The sequence below is a fragment of the Maylandia zebra genome, linkage group LG10 (assembly GCF_041146795.1).
Source record: "Maylandia zebra isolate NMK-2024a linkage group LG10, Mzebra_GT3a, whole genome shotgun sequence".
In the NCBI taxonomy this organism is placed as follows: domain Eukaryota; kingdom Metazoa; phylum Chordata; class Actinopteri; order Cichliformes; family Cichlidae; genus Maylandia; species Maylandia zebra.
In genome coordinates, this window is record NC_135176.1 from 31,577,671 (window position 1) to 31,596,909 (window position 19,239).

Below are 19,239 nucleotides of genomic sequence, written 5' to 3' on the forward strand. Positions count from 1 at the left end.
GTTCCTAATGTATTTAGAGAATGCATTCATGTGAGAATCCCTTTTAAAAACTAGTTTAAGACTGTCAGAAATCCAAACTGCAATCATGACACACGATTTATTAATAATGCAGAAGAGGAGGAAAATGTGTCTGCTTTTTAAAGCAACTTTTTAATGGATTTCCTGACAATAAAAAGCGGTTTTAACTCTTCAGCCTTGCTGTCAGGGGAAGCTGTCTGATAATATGAAGACTCATTACTTTCTAGCCTTCTGATGTGGGACGTCCTGGAAGTCCGTCAGTGAAATGACATTAAAGCTGAATTTGAGGCGAGATGCATACGTAATATGATTCAGGTGTTAGTGCTGGTTCAGTGGAGCCTAACAAATCCTGTTTAGTCAAATACTCCAGCTCTGCTGATCCAATCACAGTTTACAAACGTCTCTAACAGTGAAAAATGAGGTTGTCGCTTGTGCACTGTGACTCGACAATGATCTTTGCAGCAAAAACACGTAATAGCAGAAAATATTTTGACAAATGCTGACTGGTGCTTTTGAGCTTGATTTGTCGGAGACAGACAACCATTTACGACATTTATAACACCATAATCTCAGACATCCTCACACCAAACTGGACCAGCTTCAGTTACCACTGCCACCTGCTCCTGGATCAAAGACTTCCAAACCAACCGGATTCAATCAGTCTGAATCGGCCCCCCATCATCACCTACGACTGCACATCAACCACCCAACCAACGTCATTGTAAAGTATTCCATCACTGTGATTGGACTCATCCCTGATTTAAATCAAACAGCGTACAGGTCGGAGAAAGAGAAAATAACCTGAAGCTGAATGTCCACTCCCCTCTCATTATAAGTGGAGAACAGAATCTGTCTCCACCTTCAGGTTTCTGGACACCCACATCACCGTCGATCTCACCTGGACCCAGAACACCATCGCCCTGGTAAAAAAAAAAACAGCGGCTGCACGTCCTCTGTGTCCTGAGGATGAACAACCCGGCCCAGAAGCTGCTGCTGGCCTTACAGTGCCTCAGTGGATGTTTGGTACGCAGGGGCCACAACAAGAAGAGTGTGCAGGGGGTAATTAACACTGCCCAAAAAATCATTGTCTCCCTCCTGGGGTGGCAGAGGGTGACAGATTTTTCGGAGACAGACAACCTTTTACAAAATGTAAACATCATAATACAAATCTATCATGCAAAATAAAGGCCCCACCCAGATTCAAACACACTTGAGGCTGTGAGGCGACAGGGTTAAGAACCACACCACCATGCTGCCCGGTAAAGATCCTTCAACACGACTAAGAAATCTCAACAATCAAATGAACCCCTCTGAGCAAGCACCTAATTTCTAGTTTATAGTTTTGTTTTATGAAAGCTGAAGATAACTGTAATTCTTGCTCTTTTTCTTACTATCAAGCTGTGGATTAAGTTTTATGCTTAATAGGACTTCAAGACCTCAAAAATTTCCAAAACTATGAGGAACAAACATGCGGACTATGAGGATAATCTGCCAGTCCACCATCTAATGTCTCACCCACAATGCTGAGAAGGTCCTCTATGCAGAAACTTCCCCGAGGACGCAAACCACAACCCAGCACTTACACAAATATTCATATATTTAAAAAGGAGGCAATGATCTCATTATCTCGCCGGGGTGAATGTCTTCACACTGAGCCGGTGTAACTTTTCAAAGAACTAATAAAATCTTAGTCACATAAATGAAAAGTGAAATTCATAAGCACTGTATTGCATAGTCGCTCAGTTTAACACACTCAGGCTGTGCTCTTTGGCCTGGTGTGACCATTAGCTAATATTCTCAAACTTTATATTGGTGATAACTCTGACATTGCAGAATCAGTTCACTGATCCCACTTCCTTTAATTGCATCCTCGTTTCCCACACTCCCTTGCCACTCAGTCTCTTTTTCCTCTAAACCATCATCTGAAGCAGCATCTGTTTCTGATGGAGGCCGATCAGCTGTCGGTCTGCTTTCAGGGCTCAGAGAGTTTGGTTGGAGGAGACTATGTAAGTGAATTCCCTAATTATGCACTGTCCAAATATTAATAAGGACACTGCTGTTTGCTGTTGTCTAAATCCGCATGTGTATTAGAAACCTGCCCTTGAATCAGCCAAACCACGGTGGAAATGTGTAGCTCATATACAAGGAGGTCAGGCAGGGCATGAAGGTAAGTTAAGCCACAATCCCAGATCATTAAATGCAGCATAGATTAGAAGGCACAGCTGGAAAATCTCTGCATTGCTCCGTATTTAAGCTGCTGTAGCCTGTCTGCAGTTGTAGCCGCCTCTGCAAGCTGCTTTGAAACCCACGTGTATCCCAAGCTCCTCTCTTTGTGGTGGTGCCTGCTCTGTTCTCATTGGATGTTTTTCCCCACCTCGTGCACATATGTTTATAAGTAGGTGCGTAGAGCAGCTGGGAGATTCCTGACCAGAGTCGTGCTGCCAACTTTAAATGAAAGGAAATAACAATCTTGTTTTGATTACAGATTAAAGGTTACGGTTAATTTATTGTCTCAGATATGAGGAAATTAGTGTTGCAGTTTCCCAAGACGAGATAAGCATTACAATAAAATAATAATGAGCCAGTTTAACTGACAAAGGTACAGATGAATGTTAATAATGGTTGAGCTTACATAAATTCTGTCTGTTCTTCAAGAATACATAAAATGCATACTCAGAGGGAAGCATATGGGAAAGGTCAGCTGAAGGGTCATTTCTATAATCCTACCTGCCGGTTTAAGATTACAAATTTGAGGTCACCGCTCGATGAAGCATGAGCGTGATCCCAAGGCCACCAAACCTCCTGCTGCTTGGCTACATCTCCATAACAGTTATTAATATAACATCACCGAGTTGTGAGTTTGTGTTTTCAGATGGTAAAACAAGAACTCGCTGATTAATTAGTTTGCTTTCTGTTTGTCATTTTCTGACTTCACAAGGAGCAACATCCAGCATCCTTCAGAAGATGGCGTAGCTTATGTTGACCTGAATTATTTAGTAGTCGTTACAAAGGACTCTGTTTGTGTGTTTGCTCTCCATCTGTTCTGTCAACAGTGTGATCTTTGCAGTGTGCAGAACAATAAAACCACTGAACAAATCCCTGTTCAGCCTGAATAAGAAATCAGTTGTTTTCTGATGCATTCTCTAAATACATTAGGAACATCCTTGACTCACGGAGATTTATGGTAAAGGTACTTTTTGTATTTACCTTCTGCAAAGGTTTACTGAAACTTTCACCACCAGGGGGTGGTGTTTTACCTGTGCTGTGCTGAGATGTTTTCATATGTCTGCTGCTTCTTTAACTTGTTGCTAAAGATGTTTTTGCCATTAAATGTTCTTAACGACTTACCTGGTTAATTAAATAAAGGTTACAGTAACTAACTGCCCCATCTTGTGGTGCAAGCTGGTACTTTTAAACACGGGGGTTTACAGTACCTGTGAGGCTGCTTACGACCTTCTGACGTGATCCTGACCCTGAGGTGTGACACCGATCCTGGAAGCCGTCCCTGGCTCAGTCTGTCCCCTGTGTGTAGATGTGAGCAAGACTACCAATCAGCCAATCTCCTGAGAGGAGACGTGAGGCAGGAGGACACTGGTTTGGACTTTTCTTTGACAGCTTACTTTGGCTCTGTGTGAGATGTTGTTTTTGAGGCTGCTGAGAGCTTCCACATCATGCTGCTTTCACCACTGTTCTCAAGGCTTTCTTCTCGGTTTGAACTGAGAACTTTGGCTTTGAAGTAACATTAATTTTGCATGCCGGCCTTTCAGATAGTTTGTCTTGGTTATTATAGACACTGGAGGAATGAGGTCAGTGTATCAAACACTGTAGTTAAACTTATGCTTTGTTGACTGCTGCACAAAACCAGCTGGACTTTGACAGTAAAGTAAAAACATATAGTTTTATTATTTGTGCATCTAGTTCCTAGTTTAGTTATAGATGGCTTTAGATGTCTTAGTTCCCTTTAGCGTTCCCTTTGTGTTCCCTCAGTTTCATCTTTGTGTTAGCCTTGTCTGTCTTGTTCCCCCAGTTGTGTTGTGTTGTTTTTAACTTGCCATGTCTCGTTATGCCTGATTTATTCCCACTGTTCCTCTTGGCTTTTGTTGCATCAGTTTCGTGTTTCTGTAACTTAACATCCTGAAACGCAGCGCTCTTGTTGTTTTACCAGCTTTTGGTTCACCTTTAAAAAGTTTGTCATGGGTTTGCATTTGAGGTCCTCAGTTTACACGAAATATGTCAAAATAATGCGACCTCACAGACTCCAGTTGCATGTCTGAAGACTTTGAGGAAGTTATTGCCCAACTTGAAGAATGCTCACGGTGTGTGATTAATGCTACTGTGTCCTACAAAAGACTAAAAAGTTGGGGGGTTTTTGACAGCTACTTTAGCTACATGGAAATATGATAGATTTATTACCATATACTAACCTCATAACATCCAGCAGGTCATCACTTAGGTTGCATTTCAGCCAGATGATTAAAAAAATCATATAAAGAAGTAGACATGAACCAAACAGGTTTGTGATGACCTGCTGGATGTTAGGAGGTTACAGTAGTTGATTCTAGCATATGTTGAGACTGAATTCACTGAGCAGATAAGTGGACTATCCACAGCAGAGTTAATTGTGTCACCACCCAACACTCTTTCTTCCATGTGGAAAAACAACACGTTCTCATCCCAAGACGTAACACACAATGCCAATCTCTTTATAAGACCGGGGAAACCTGCAGTCAGCTGAGACTGAAGAAGTCACTTTGATGAGTGACGAAACGTTTCTCCCACTGAAAAGGTTACGTCCAGATGAACAGAATCAACTTTTGCGGATTTACTTATCTGGATGACTGAGCATGCATCAAGAATTGAGTACACGGTATCCAACTACTATGTTATGGATTCCCATGCATGCTTTTTCATTGCTCTTCCGATTTATTTTGCCTTGTGATGATGGTCAAACCAACAATAAGTGATCAGCAAAGATCCGCTCTAACATCGGAAACATTGCTGTGCGAAGCCTCCCTCACGGTTTGCTCTGTGTACGTATTCCTGCTCGTCTACCACCTTTAATTTATAATTCTGAATCTCTTGATCAGATCAGGACTTTAAATCACTGCTGAGCGTGTTTTTAATGTTTTGTTTTACCTGTGCTGGAAAGCTTAGCGCCGCTCATCAGTGTGTCTTTGATCACCGGAGCCTGCCTGAGGTTTTCATCCTTTTCTCCACACTCAAACACTACAACAGATTCTCGAGGTACCGAATCGCTCCCCTTCAGCTGGACGCTGCGTGCTCAGACATCTGATGAACCGAGGCCATGATTGGTTGTCACACTTAGCTGCTGGTACTTTTGATCTGTGGCTTTGAGGTCATGTGATGAAAGAAATTTATATTGGTGCAGAGCGCTGCTGGGATCAAACAGCGAGCCGAGCCGAGCTCAGGTACAGCCTCCCACGGGTCAAATTTATCTGTAATCGATATTTTGGGAGCCAACAGGCTCATTTTAGAGAAGCTACAGGTGTTCCTGTACAGATGCTTTGTCTTTACATGAAGGTGAAGCCTCATCAATGACATTCCCGCACAAAGAACTACAAGCATATTCTCCCAAATTTAATCCTCTGGGGTCTGGCTTTTCATTTCACTGCTGCCTCAGACCTCTAACTATACGAAGCATGAATACACTCAGATACAAGCACGTAACTGATTTCATTTTTAACCCAGGCTGGACTCTCTGATTGTGTGTGCTGCCTTAATGCTATGCAGTGATAAAAAGGTAAAGGGTAGTTCAGACTTGTTGTAGCCCAAGGCCTCAGGTAAGAAGCAAGGCAATCAATCGAGAGAAGCAAGGTGCACATAAAAGATCATCCCTGAAGGGAAATTAATAATGGACCCCCTGACAGATTTTAACAACCAGCATCGTTTTATACCCACTGCTGGACTCGCTCTCTCTTTTTACAGTCGCTGTAGTCCACAATCAATCCACATGGTGATAATAATAGTTGAAAAGCAGTTCTGATACAATTTTAAAAACACAATATTGAATTTGCAGGATTATTAAAGTAATTCATCTAAAATAGATCTAATAAAAGAACCATGGAGCTAATGTTTTGATGGTTTTCAGAATCATCAGAATCAGAATCAGAATACTTTATTGATCCCTGGGGGAAATTATTTTTTGTTACAGTGCTCCATTTTAAACCAACATTAAGACAAGACAGACAATACACTAACTAAGAATAGTACAATATATACATATATATACATACATACATACATAAGTCACTCATAAATAAATAGTTGGAAAAGAAACGTGTAGTTGTAGCAGCAAACAGTGTGTTAAGTGGATGCGTTGTACAGGGAGATGGCCACAGGCAGGAATGATTTCCTGTGTCGTTCAGTGGTGCTTTTCGGTAATTTTTCGGTTTTATGCTGCGTTTTACTGTTTTGGCTCAAGTATCAACTTTTCTAAATTTAACAAGCTCTGAAACAACAGCTGTGCATTAGCTTAGCATAGAGACTGTATATAAAAGATGGTGGTAGTCCCCAACACATCATGGTGTGACCTCACTGCTTGCAAAATAGCATTTTTAAATCAGTTTATGTGGTATCTCTATGTTGCCTTGTACCTTTTTGTTTTTACAAATCGCAGTGATTTTGTCCTGGGGCATCACATCTTGTGATTTTATATATTTAGTGTATTTTGGGATGTGGATTTTTTTTATGGTTGTTTTTAAATTGTTTGGATGATTTCCTGAGAGCCTGGCTGCCAGCCAAGTTTCCCAGAAGAGACAATAAAATGAATCACCTGAACTGAGTGCTAAGTTATCAGCTAATGCTAGCTAGCTTGGTTAGCGAGCTGGATCCATCGACTGTACGGGTGAAACACAGAGACTGAAGGAGGAACTTCTCAGACGGTCTGTGGACTACAATATTCAAATATTGTTGTCTGTTACAGTATTGTTGTCTGTTACATGAAAACACTCAAAGTGTTTTCATGTTATACAAGATTCAACTCCACTTAGCATAGGTGAAACCTAGCATCTGTAGCTGCTAATTCTAAACACCTGCACACCCCAAACTGCAACATCCAAATAAAGGAGTCATTTTTTAAAAAAGCTTAAGCAGTCGAGCATAAATGCGGTCAGATTCCTCCTTTCCTGTGTCCTTATAAACTTTCTTTCCCACTTTGCCTCGACCTCATGACTTTTTCTATCACGGTCAGTGTAAGTGAGGAAAAGCTAGTAGGAGGTTATTTAAAGATATTCTGAGTTTATCTTTAAATCTAAAGCCCCGTCTGTACTTTGAAGCAAGAGGGAGACTTCTTGTTTTACACTTTTATGTCAGGGTCAAGATACCATCAGCGCTGAGATTCATCACAAACCTGAAACCTTTACTCACCGTTCTACATTCACCTCCTCCTCTACTTGGTTCAAGCTGTTGTAGCTCCTCTCCCTTTACTTTCTTCTGATTGGCTGCCCCTCATGAACAGGAGGTCTAACCCAGTGGACAGCTATCCAAAGGCTATTTTCTTGTATTTGTGTCAGTGGTGATGATATATTTGCACATAAACCACCACATTGGACACTGATGTGTCACACCATACACATCAGTTGTCCACTTAAGTGGACATGTAAAAACTCTTTGAAAAGTACATGTTTAAAAACATGAAGTAATTTAGGAGAGTGATGGCGCTCTTTCTGACGCGGGATCATTGAGTTAAACTCCAAGTCAGTGTGTGTCAGTGTACGGTAGTGCGGATCGTGTATGCCCGCGGGGGTCAGTGTTTGACAGCTGCTTCTGTGGTTTTCCTGCAGGAGGAACGTGGAACAAGGAGGACAGCACGCACCGGGGGTGCAGAAACACGGCAGTGGAGAGCACGAGCACGGACGTCGGAGTGGAACAAACACACGGGAGTATAGGGAGCAACGGGGATTTAATGTGCATCTGTTATGTACCTCACTGTAAATAAACGCACTGCCTTCTTTAAAGAGTCCAGCCTATTGGGTCCTCCTTTCCCCCACATCCCCACGGTTTGCCCTGGCAAACAGTGACATTTTTCATGCCTAAAGATGAATAAAAATACGTAAGAAAAAAATCCTGATTGAGTTTGTCATAATTCATGCATGAAAGGTTCAAACAGCAGGTGGGCGGGGCTCCTGAGCTCACACCGGTAGCTGTTTGCTTATAATTCTGGTTTAGAAAGGTGCTATACAGATAAAGTTAAAATAGTTCTTATAATTGTTGTTGTATTTGAGATAACCACCAATATGACATCATAAAGAGCCGAGAGTAAGAAAAAAGCACTGTATTAAAAGCAGAAGAAGAGCACGTCTACATAAAACAAAAGCACATCCTTGTCCTAATACGTGTTTCTTATACACATGATGTCTTAATAGAAATGAGACAAACATGGCTCACATTGATCTCGTGCAAATGCAACCTGTGAAAGTTTTCATTTTGCACACATTTCTTGTATTTTCTTCCCTGCGATGCCGAGCGAAGTCTCCAACTCTCTTAACGCAGGAAATGAGACTCTCCAGCTTTTAAGGACCTAATGTCACCTGATTATTACCTCGACTGGACACCTGAAAATGGAGCAAATGTAGAAGCGTGGAGGAAACATAATGAGGAGTTCAGAGGAGAATGAAGTGCCTTCCTGATTGAATGTAGCTCTATTTGTGTTCAGCATCGGTTCTGAATCACACCTGGACGATAGCTGTGACACTCTCGCAGATGAAGGGTCACTGAACCAAATCTTTGCCCAGCTGGAGCAATCAAACTCGGGAAAATCACCTCCACCGACAGGAAGTCCTGATCAGCTGCGCCTGGATCGCACTGTATGGATGTGAGGTGGTGCCCTGCAGGAGGAAGAGGAGGGGAACTGCAAATCTCCAGGTAATAAAAAGCAACCACTAAAGGTGTTTTGCATTATGCAGCGTCAGGCCTCAGTTTGTCTGCAGAGGCACATCACGCATCACGAATTTAAGGTCAGATTCACAGCGTGGCATCATTATTCTCTGTCCCACTCTGTTTCCACTTCATTTTAAATGCTCCGCGGAGCTATTTTTCTCTACCCGACTGAAACAAAATGTAAAAAGCAAAACAGCGATCGTCGGCATCAAGTTTTTCGTTATTAGCACGGTCAGGCTGAAATCATTTTAACTTCTGAAGCAGCAGCAATCTGATATTTACCAGAGAAAATGTCTTTATTTATAGTTCATTCATAAAATTAATCTGACTATAGGCCCCTATATGTAGGGTTGCCAACTCCCTGAAAAATAAATAAGGGACACCTCGTGGCCAGGGCCGGGCGACCCAGTTGTCTTCACCCTTCCCAGTGTGGTGAATTTTCTAGCTCTTTTTTTGTGTGTGAAATTATTTTTTTAACCATTTGACTTGAAGTTGATTTAAGTAGATGCATATTCTATTCTTTGTGATATGAACACATGTGAAACAAATGATCATTTAGCCATTTATTTTTAGCTCAAAATGACAACATTAACACAGTAAAACAGGTCTCTTTCTTAAACAGAAGCCTGTCATGCTTAACTTTTGAGAATATAAGTAAATCTTTCTTTAAAAGAACTCTGTCCTGCTTAACTTAAAATAATAGAAAACAATAGAAAGAAAAACATTCTTGTAACAGTGCACATATAGTGCATTTAGTACAATTGGCTTCAGTTGAGGTATTATTTCAGCTTTTCTAATGCTAATCAGCTGCTCCTGTTTGTAAACCCGCTTGTTCCCATGATTACGCATCTTAACTCATCATCATTATTCATCTATGTATTACTTTTATGTATTAGTCATCAATTTGTTGTAATCATCTATCCTTGCAGTTGTTTATTACACAAAATAAGTTATATTATCACACTTCTGGCCACATAGCGCTGATATTCATTGCACATGCCCATATTAACTTTTTCCAGCCAGGTGTTTTCCTTTTCCCATTCTTCCCTTTCTCTGAGGGGAACAAACATTGCTGCTCTAATGCTGGGCTTATGCTGGGCTCACACTGTGCGATTTTAGGCCCATTTTGAGCCAATTTTTGAGTGATCTTCATCGTGCGTCGTGTAGTATACGTGGGGTAACGAGACGCGATTAACACCTCACGACCAGCTCCCGATCATCAATCGCTCGTGAGGGTCTCACCACAGCCGCTCACACTGCTCACGCGGCTGTGCAGCGTGTGATCTGGACACAAGCGATGGAGGCACAACTTGTAGAACTTTGGAAAGCTCATCCGAGCCTTTTCGATGTGGCATCACAAAATTATCACGACCACAACAACCGTGAAAATAGTTGGATTTACATGCTGCTCAATCACAGCTGCTTGATCATGTTTTTCATTAGCAATTTAGCAAAGTTGATGGTGGTGGTGTGCCTGTGTGAGTGAAAGACAGAGAGGGAGAGCGAGCGACAGATTTTCTGTTATAACCTTCGTGTTATGGAGGCACAGTGTGAGCACTCAGGTCGCATCAGAGCATCGGGCAGTATAGTGTGAGACCTGCATCGTGACCTACCAACTTCTAATCCCTGCGAGTCAATCGTGCAGTTTGAGCAGGAGCTGAATAACATGACTGAAAAAATCGCACAGTGTCTGCCCAGCTTTAGGTGTACTGTCGTCCGAGACTTGCACCGCAGAGTCGGCGTTTGTTTCCCTGTTGGCCATGCTTCTTGTTGTGGTCATCTGTTGTCTTCCGGTATTTTCTCCGCAAGCGACCTTTCCTCGACCAATGAGATGAGCGGTAATCTGAATTGTCATACTCGAATTGTCATAAGTGTGCTGTCAGCTCATTGGTCACAAAGCAGGAGAGGGGCTGGGAATTATGTTTTCAAACAAAGCGTTAATTCCATTAACAGTTATAGACTACTTTTGATTCTCACTGTATTACAGGACAAAGTGCGTCCCTTATTAGCTCAATACGGGACGAGTACTTTTGTTTCGAAATACGGGACGATTCCGTTTTTTAAGGGACGGTTGGCAACCCTACCTATATGAGGCACGTGTTTGTGACTTTTGGGCCACAGCTGTCCAGTCTAACATTTTCCCTAATCACTGGACCACATCTGGACCGCACAACATCTGCCAGTGTCATAACTGAGCCAAATGTAGTCCAGATTAGACCCAAATGTTCCCAGAGTTTACAAAAAGAAAGACAAAATCTCTCTAGGGGTTAAGGTGCATATCCCAGGAGTGCAAATACCTTCAGCTGTGAGCTCCTGGTTTGATTCCAGTTTCCATAAAGCACCTCTGGAATAGATGGCCTCTCCACTTTCACCACAAGATCACGAGAGATACCGCTCGCCACAAGTGTTCAAGTCAAGCCACTTACGAGCACATTCACAACTACAAGAATAAAATACTAGATTTTCAAATGGGTTTTGAAGTGTCGAGTGAGTGAGCTCCTAATTTAAAGGCCTGATCTCTTCTCTTTAATCTGCTTCTCAGTCCAACTGGAAGCATCGGGTCAGCTGACCTTAATGATTAGAAAGGTGAGGTGGTGTTAACCCATTTAATGACTTAGAAACAAACCTTAAAGTCAATTCTGAGAGCCACATAAAGAAGAAGGAGAAAGCAGAACCTATTCTGATCATCAAGCCTTGATTAAACAACTGCATGGATTACTTGTGATTAGAAGAGAAAGTCCTTAGCCTAGTAAAACAAGAGCTAATTTTGGGCACCCCTGACCACCAGAGGACAGCACTGTGCCAGACTGCTGTTAATGAGGTGAGGTCAGAGGGCAACAACAGCAGCAGACAGTGGAGAGATGACGAAACCCAACAAAAGCGTGTAACTGACAGGAAAAGTTCAAAACGGAGCAGAAGATGTGAGCTGCACTCGCTGCTTGGGCTCCTGCCGAGAGTTTACTGATGCTGTTTGCTGCAGCCAGAGGCCCGAATGCTGCTCTGAGGCAGACAGCTCATCAAGATGAGTGACAAGCTTGTGGGCAGGAACAGCAGCAGCAGAGGAAAAAAGAGGACCAGACTCAACAATACAGTCTGTGCCCAGAGGCAAAAACTGGAGGAGAGGTGAGCAGAGGAGACGGGCTTTCAGTCCTCTTGACAATCAGAGATATTGTGGGCTGAGAGCAGCGAGGGGAAGCTCAACAAGGGGGGTGAGTTAATGATACTTTGGACGCCTGAGTGTGTGGATCTTACACTGTGCTTTAGCTGAGGGATGCTTGATGCACTGGAAGTACTGATGCTTTGGTTTAAGCAGTAAATCCTGAACTTGCTGTAGCTGGGAGCCCCAGTGTGTGGATGCTTCAGTTCCTCCTCGGGGTCAACATTTCTCTGAGTACGAGCAGTTTCTGTTGGAGAGTTAGAGGAGCATACAGGAAACTTCCAGCATTGGCACTTTAATGCTGACTTTCTGGTGATTTGTTTTTTTTTAATCACCGGTTTTTACGTTTTCTGAATCGTTTTATTAAAAGTTTTTGTGCAGGAAAAGGGAAACACAAACAGCTGAATGTTCAACAGTTACTAAAATATAACCTTATGAGTCTCTCAGCCCGTCTGCCGCTTTCTTATCTTCTAGCAGTTTTTAAGGTTGTCTTGAGCAATAGTTGTCCAGACTCTCTGAAGCTGTTTTTCTTTGGATTCCTTTTTCACTTACTTTCAGTCGGGTCCTTGAAGTCTTTGGACTGCTGGGTTCTGTCGGGGCTGGTTGGGTTTGCAGTTTCAGATTATCAATCAAAATGTAGCACTGGGTAAAGATAAAATCCAGTTTTTAACTGTGTGGACTAATAGCTGTTTGTGCCACCTTTGGCAGTAAGATGAGTCACAGTGAGTCTTTCATATCACTGTGGAGGATTTTGGCCCACTCGTCTTTCCAGAATTGTTTTAATTCAGCCACACTGGCGAGTTTTTAGAGCATGAACGGATCACGCCAAAGCATCTCAGTCTGATTAAAGTCCAGACTTTGACTACACCACATTAAAAATAATGTTGATGATCATTCAGAGGTGGACTTGCTGGCTTGTTTCGGATTATTGTCCTGCATAACCGAAGTGCCCCTGAGCTTCAGGCATGAACTGATGGGCGGACGTTATGCTTCAGGATATTCTGATACGGAGCAGAAGTCATGCTTCCATCAAGTCCAGTCGTTCAGGTGATAAAGCAGCAAAGCAGCCCAGGCCATCACACTGCCACCACCATGTCTGACGGTTGCCATGATGCTGTTTTTGTGAAACACTTTTAGTTTTACATCAAATGTAACAAAACTCAAACCTGCCAAAACATTCAGATTTTGTCCACAAAATATTTTCCCAAAAGTCTTGGAGATCATCAGGATTTCACCATCCATTCTCTTCTGCCTTTCCATGTCAGGGTCACCTCTCACCCTATAGAGCAGCGGTCTCCAACCTTTTTTGCGCCACGGACCGGTTTATGCCCGACAATATTTTCACGGACCGGCCTTTAAGGTGTCGCGGATAAATACAACAAAATAAAACTAGTACCGGTACCGAAAAAAAGAAGATAACACAGTGAAAAGACCCAGGAAAACCGAATAAATGATAAAAACGATAACAAAATAACGCTGAAAACCGATAAAAACCCTGAAAACCATACATTTCACACCTGAGCCTCAACTCTCGCGGCCCGGTACCAAACGAGTCACGGACCGGTACCGGTCCGAGGCCCGGGGGTTGGGGGCCGCTGCTATAGAACACAGGTGTCGAACTCCAGGCCTCGAGGGCCGCTGTCCTGTGGGTTTAAGATGTGTCCTTGATCCAACACAGCTGATTTAAATGTCTAAATGACCTCCTCAACATGTCTTGAAGCTCTCCAGAGGCTGGTAATGAACTAATCATTTGATTCAGGTGTTTTAACCCAGGGTGTCTAAAACTTGCAGGACACCGGCCCTCGAGGCCTGGAGTTCAACACCCCTGCTATAGAAGATGGATCTGATGCAGGCCTAACACAGAGAGACAGACAACCATTCACACCTATGAGCAATTTAGCATCACCAATTAACCTAACCTCACTAATTGCATGTCTTTGGACTGTATCCAGGGAGAGTCGCCTGGACATCGAGACGTTTTTGGAACATGTGAGACGGACTTTGGGTTCTTTTTGGTGCCATCATGTCATTTTTTCCCCGTCTCTGTCTTACTGTTGAATCATGAACTCTGACCTTAACTGAAGCAAGTCAGGCCTGCAGTTCTTTAGATGTTCTTCTGGATTCTTTTGTGTCTCCTCGATGAGTCGCCGATGCACCCTTTGGTAGGAAGGCTACAACTGGGAAGGTTCACAACTGTTCCAAGTTTCCTCCATGTGTGGAAAAGTGCCAAAGCTTTAGAAGTGACTCTGTAACCCTTTCCAGTCTGATAGATGGCAATGACTTTGTTTCTCAGCTGTTTCTGTGTTTCTTCAGTTTGTGACATTATGTGTTTTTTGAGTAGATAAGTGATTTCAGAATCAGCAGGTCTGGCTGGTCGGGTGTGGCTAGAGAAATGAAATTCAGCTTTCCACACGGGACCAAGTATAGGTTTGGATAACACTTTCCCATTACAAGAAATTATTTAAAAACTGCACTTTTAAACAAAGATAAACAGATTAAATAGAAGACAAAAATGTGTTTGATGATCTGAAACATCCGAGGGTGACAAATATGCATAAAAACTCTGAAATCAAGTCAGAATACTTTTTCACAGCAGTGTAATCATGATGAGAATAAATACACAGACTTTAACTTGGAATGATCACTGCGTTAGTGTCACAACAAACTGAAAGAGCAGATTTAATTTGCACTGAACGGGCGGCTTTAAAACAAGACAAATTGTCTGCTTTACTGCCTTCAACCTTTGTGTGTTTTGTCACATTTATTGGTGTCGCTTTGATTTTGCACATCGTCTCGGAAACAACGGAGCCGAATCCCGCAGCCCGTCACGGCGTCGCCGAGCCAAACTCCCACCTGCTCTCTCGCGCTGGTGAGTCACTCTTGATGAGTGCATTAGTGGGACGCATGCAAATGCAAACGGATGTGCTCTGTCACTAGTAAGGCTGCGCCTCGCTTCTTCGTCTGCTTGGCGTTTCCCTCTGATCGGCGGTGAGGGGAGTTCAGATTTGTAGTGGCGCAGTGTGCAGCTGAGTGCTATTTAATTACCTGCTTTTGGAAAACTGCTGGGAATGCAACTAATTTAGGTCTTGTTTGAAGGGTAAACAAATGTGCCAGAAGATGTCTCCCGTCACACTCCCAGCAGAGGAAGAGGAGGGAGGGTGGGGGAGGCAGGCGCTGCTTCCTATCACAAATATTATAATAGCTGTCTGAGAAGCTCTTGGACAGGATTGAAGGCGTGCAGTAATGGTGACACTGAATGTAATTTTTTTTTTACTCTGCATAATGCTGCAGTGAATTGATCGAGCTTTGGGCTGTGCTGATATTCAGAGGGCTTTGTTCTCAAACACTTGAGGGTAAAGGCTGTGGAAACAAAAGCAGGAGAATAATGAGGGAAAGAGCTCTGCTTTGATATTTGAGCTCAGTGTTTCAAAGCTGCAGGTGTTGGAGCGAGCTGAAGTGCTGACTTTCATGCTGACAGATACTTTACGCCAAGACTTCAGGTGCTGGGTGACTAATGACGGAGCTCGAGGAAATCCTCATTTTCGAACGTGGAAATTTCATCCTCTCGGACTAAATTAGAAGGCAACAAAACTTCAGAGGAAGTCTTTGTCGCGGTCAAGTTCACGTCGAGTTCAGTGTTTCATAACTTTGGAAACTTGCAGACACAAACACGGCCCTTTGTTCCCCTCACAGCCACTGTAATTATGTAAATGCACAAAATAGACTTACAGACTTTTTTAAAAAAAAGGCATCCGGCACAATAAAACACAAAGGATGCTCAGTGCCGGAGAATCTGCTGATCGTGGAAGAGGGTGATTTACGTAAGGGGTGCATGACGAAGGAGTTCATGAAAGAATAATAAACCTAAGGAGAAATGCACAAAGTTAAGGCAACAAACACACACAACAACTGGGCAGTGGGTCACAGGAGAGCCAGATTAAAACACTTACAATGATAACAGGCACCACCAACACTACAGTTACTACAATCAAAGTTATGATTTGATTCCAGTGTTAAATCAATAAGCTGCGATTCTGAAAACAGGACCCGCTGCAGTGATGGAGATTCTGTATGATGAAGACAGAGCTGAGCATGAAACTAAGCTGGCGATTTACCGACTGATCTATGCTCTTACCCTCGTCTATTGCCAGGAGGTCTGCAAAGTGACCAAAAGAAAGAGATGGCAGATACTTACAGTGGAAATGACCTTTCTCCGAAGGGTGGCTGCACTCTCCCTCAGAGCAAAGGTGAGGAGCTCAATCATTCGGAAGAGGCTCAGATTTGACCAGCTACTCACATTGAGAGGAGGCAGCTGAGGTGGTTAAGGGTTCTGATTAGGATGACTCTCAGAAGCTTCCTGGGTGAGATGTTTCTGAGGCCCGGCAGCAGACCCAAGTCACACTGGAAGGATTACATCTCTCAGCTGGCTTGGGAGCGACTTGGAGAGTGTCTGGATGAACTGGAGGAGGTAGCCAGGGGATGGCTGCTGACATTGCTGTGGATGGATCTGATATCACCCAGTTCTGAGGTTCTAATCTCAGAGTTTCGTGGAAACCTTCGTCTCCAGATGAGAAAAGATGTTATGTCCATGTAGCTGGGCTGCCTCTGTGTCCACTGTAGAGCCCGTACATCCAGGAGCGCCAAAGGCAAATGGAAAAAAAGCTCAGTTTATTCAGATGTGCCCAAATAGAGCAGCTAATAGCAAAAAAAGTCACCACAATAATGACTGGGGCAGCAGTCAATACTCATTTTTGTATATTTGAATCAACACAGCCGAGATATCAGTCAGAGCTGTTTCTTTCTGCTGAGCCGTGTGTTCTGAAAACTACTTCACTGTTTTATTAAATCCCTTCACAGACCACACATGAACATTCCCTTCTCTTCTCCTTTAGATTGGAGGCCAGTAATGTAAATTCCCATAATGATGGAACCAGGAAGGAAAACAAAACTGGCCAAAATGAGCTCTCAGGTGACCAGAGGCAGAGCTGGATCAAAACTGCTCTGCTGTGGTATGAATGTGTCGATGAAAGCAGCTGATAACAGCTTCTCCACCATCATCAACCTGACATCTGAGTAAAGGAGCAAAGTTAAATGAGGTGGAGAGGCCAACGGGTGGTAGGAGGCGGTGGAGGGGGGGGCAATTAAATAAAATCGGCATCAAAGCAACAAATTGACAATTTACTGTCTGGTTTTACAAAAGCATCATAGTTACAATTTAAAATGTTAGCATGTGTTTCTAATCTGCAGCTATTTTAGTCTCTTACGCCACAATAAATAATAATTCTATTGCAAGAACAAAAAAGTGAGCAAATAAGTGAGCAACATGTTCACAGCCATCTGAAGCTGTTCACATCAGAGATTTGTGACCTGCTGTGCTGCCACAGTGCAGGGAGGCTGGAGGTGGTCGACATCCAAGGACAGGTTGTTCATCATGTGAACAAAATCCATCAGCTGGGGAAAACATCAAGCTTTACATCCTTGGATGGACAGGCTGAGGCTGTTTAGTGAACAGAGGTCCAGCTGTCCTTATGTAAGACATTGGAGCTCTACTTAAGAGCTACTTGAGGCTCTGCCTGTGCATTTGAGTGAATGACAAACACATTACAGAGCTCTCTGGTGACCCAGTACGGTTGCTGGTCCTATAAAAGTACATTCTAATGGGCATTATCACCTTTATCTCATCCATAGGTTTGCAGAAGCGACCATATGTGCAAAATGGCTTAATTAGGAATCTTCGTCTTTGAAGCTCTGCCTCGAGTTTCCACATTTCACAGGCATACTGACAAGAGAAGAGAGCACAGAGAGAAGTTTTTGTCTCTCCAGATGGTTTTAACCTTCGCTCTTACTCTTGTCTGTACTATCCATAAAATTCAGTCACTGTTATGAAGGGGGAAAAAGTGCCATATAACTGCAGTCTGTTTACCATTTAGCTAATTCCAGCCGTCTTTAAATAGCCAACTTGTGGCCTAAATCTAAGCACACTTGATCAAAGAGCACAAAAACCTGACCTGATAGTCAGATAGTGAGGAGCCATATAAGGCTTTTTTCATTCTCCAATTTAGCATTTCCCCAAGTTTTTATCTTCTCCTGCTCTGTTTATTTAACTTTCCCGAGAGAGGAAGTGTGTTTTTACCGCTGAAGATGACGAGAGTAATGATGATGAGGCATGTTTGTTGAAGGTTGGGTGGTTCTTCAAAACTGAGATTTTCTTCCTCAGCAAAACATTTTATTTGAGTCCTACTGAACTATAATTCACTCATCTCAGGAGTTTATGAAAAACACAATATTTCACAACTCTAGTCTATATTTCACTGCTCCAGTGTTGGATTGTTTGAGACCAGTCTAGTCATTTGTGTTATGTTTTAAGTTATTTAACACTTATTCAAGCCAAGAGTGGCTTAACTCGCAAAGTCTAGACTAAATTCTTTCAGCACAAGTCCAAGTTTACTTTTAAGCTATTCAAGGATAGATGATGTCATGCATCTTATCTTCCTACTTCGAGTTTTTGCTGCATCCTTTTCTATTGTCTCTTGTATGTCCCCTCATTGGGTCTGTTTCTGTGATGTTATAGTCATGTCCTTACAGTATAATGTGGCTTAAGTTGACTACTGTGATTCATCACGTAGATGAAATTGAATTCTCTCTCAGGTTTGTTAGAGTCAAGTAGCAAGTCATGCAAAACAATTCAAACGTATAAGTCCAATTTCAATTTTCAGTCATTTATAACTCCTTAAAGAGTCATTTTCTCAAACTGTTGTTCAAATATCACAATGACACCAGAAATCCTTCATATGAAGCTGTTTCTCCACTTGCACTGCAACTTTGAACTCTTCTACGACTTTCCTGACGGAGGTGCATGTGAGAACTCACATGACCAACACAATCTGATCTGACATGGGGGCGATCGTGGCTCAAGAGTTGGGAGTTCTCAAGGTTGCCGGTTCGAGCCCCAGCTTGGACAGTCCCGGTCGTTGTGTCCTTGGGCAAGACACTTCACCCGTTGCCTACTGGTGGTGGTCAGAGGGCCCGGTGGTGCCAGTGTCCGGCAGCCTCGCCTCTGTCAGTGCGCCCCAGGGTGGCTGTGGCTACAATGTAGCTACCTTCACCAGTTTCTGGATGGGTGGATGACAAGTTGTGTAAAGCGCTTTGGGGTCCTTAGGGACTAG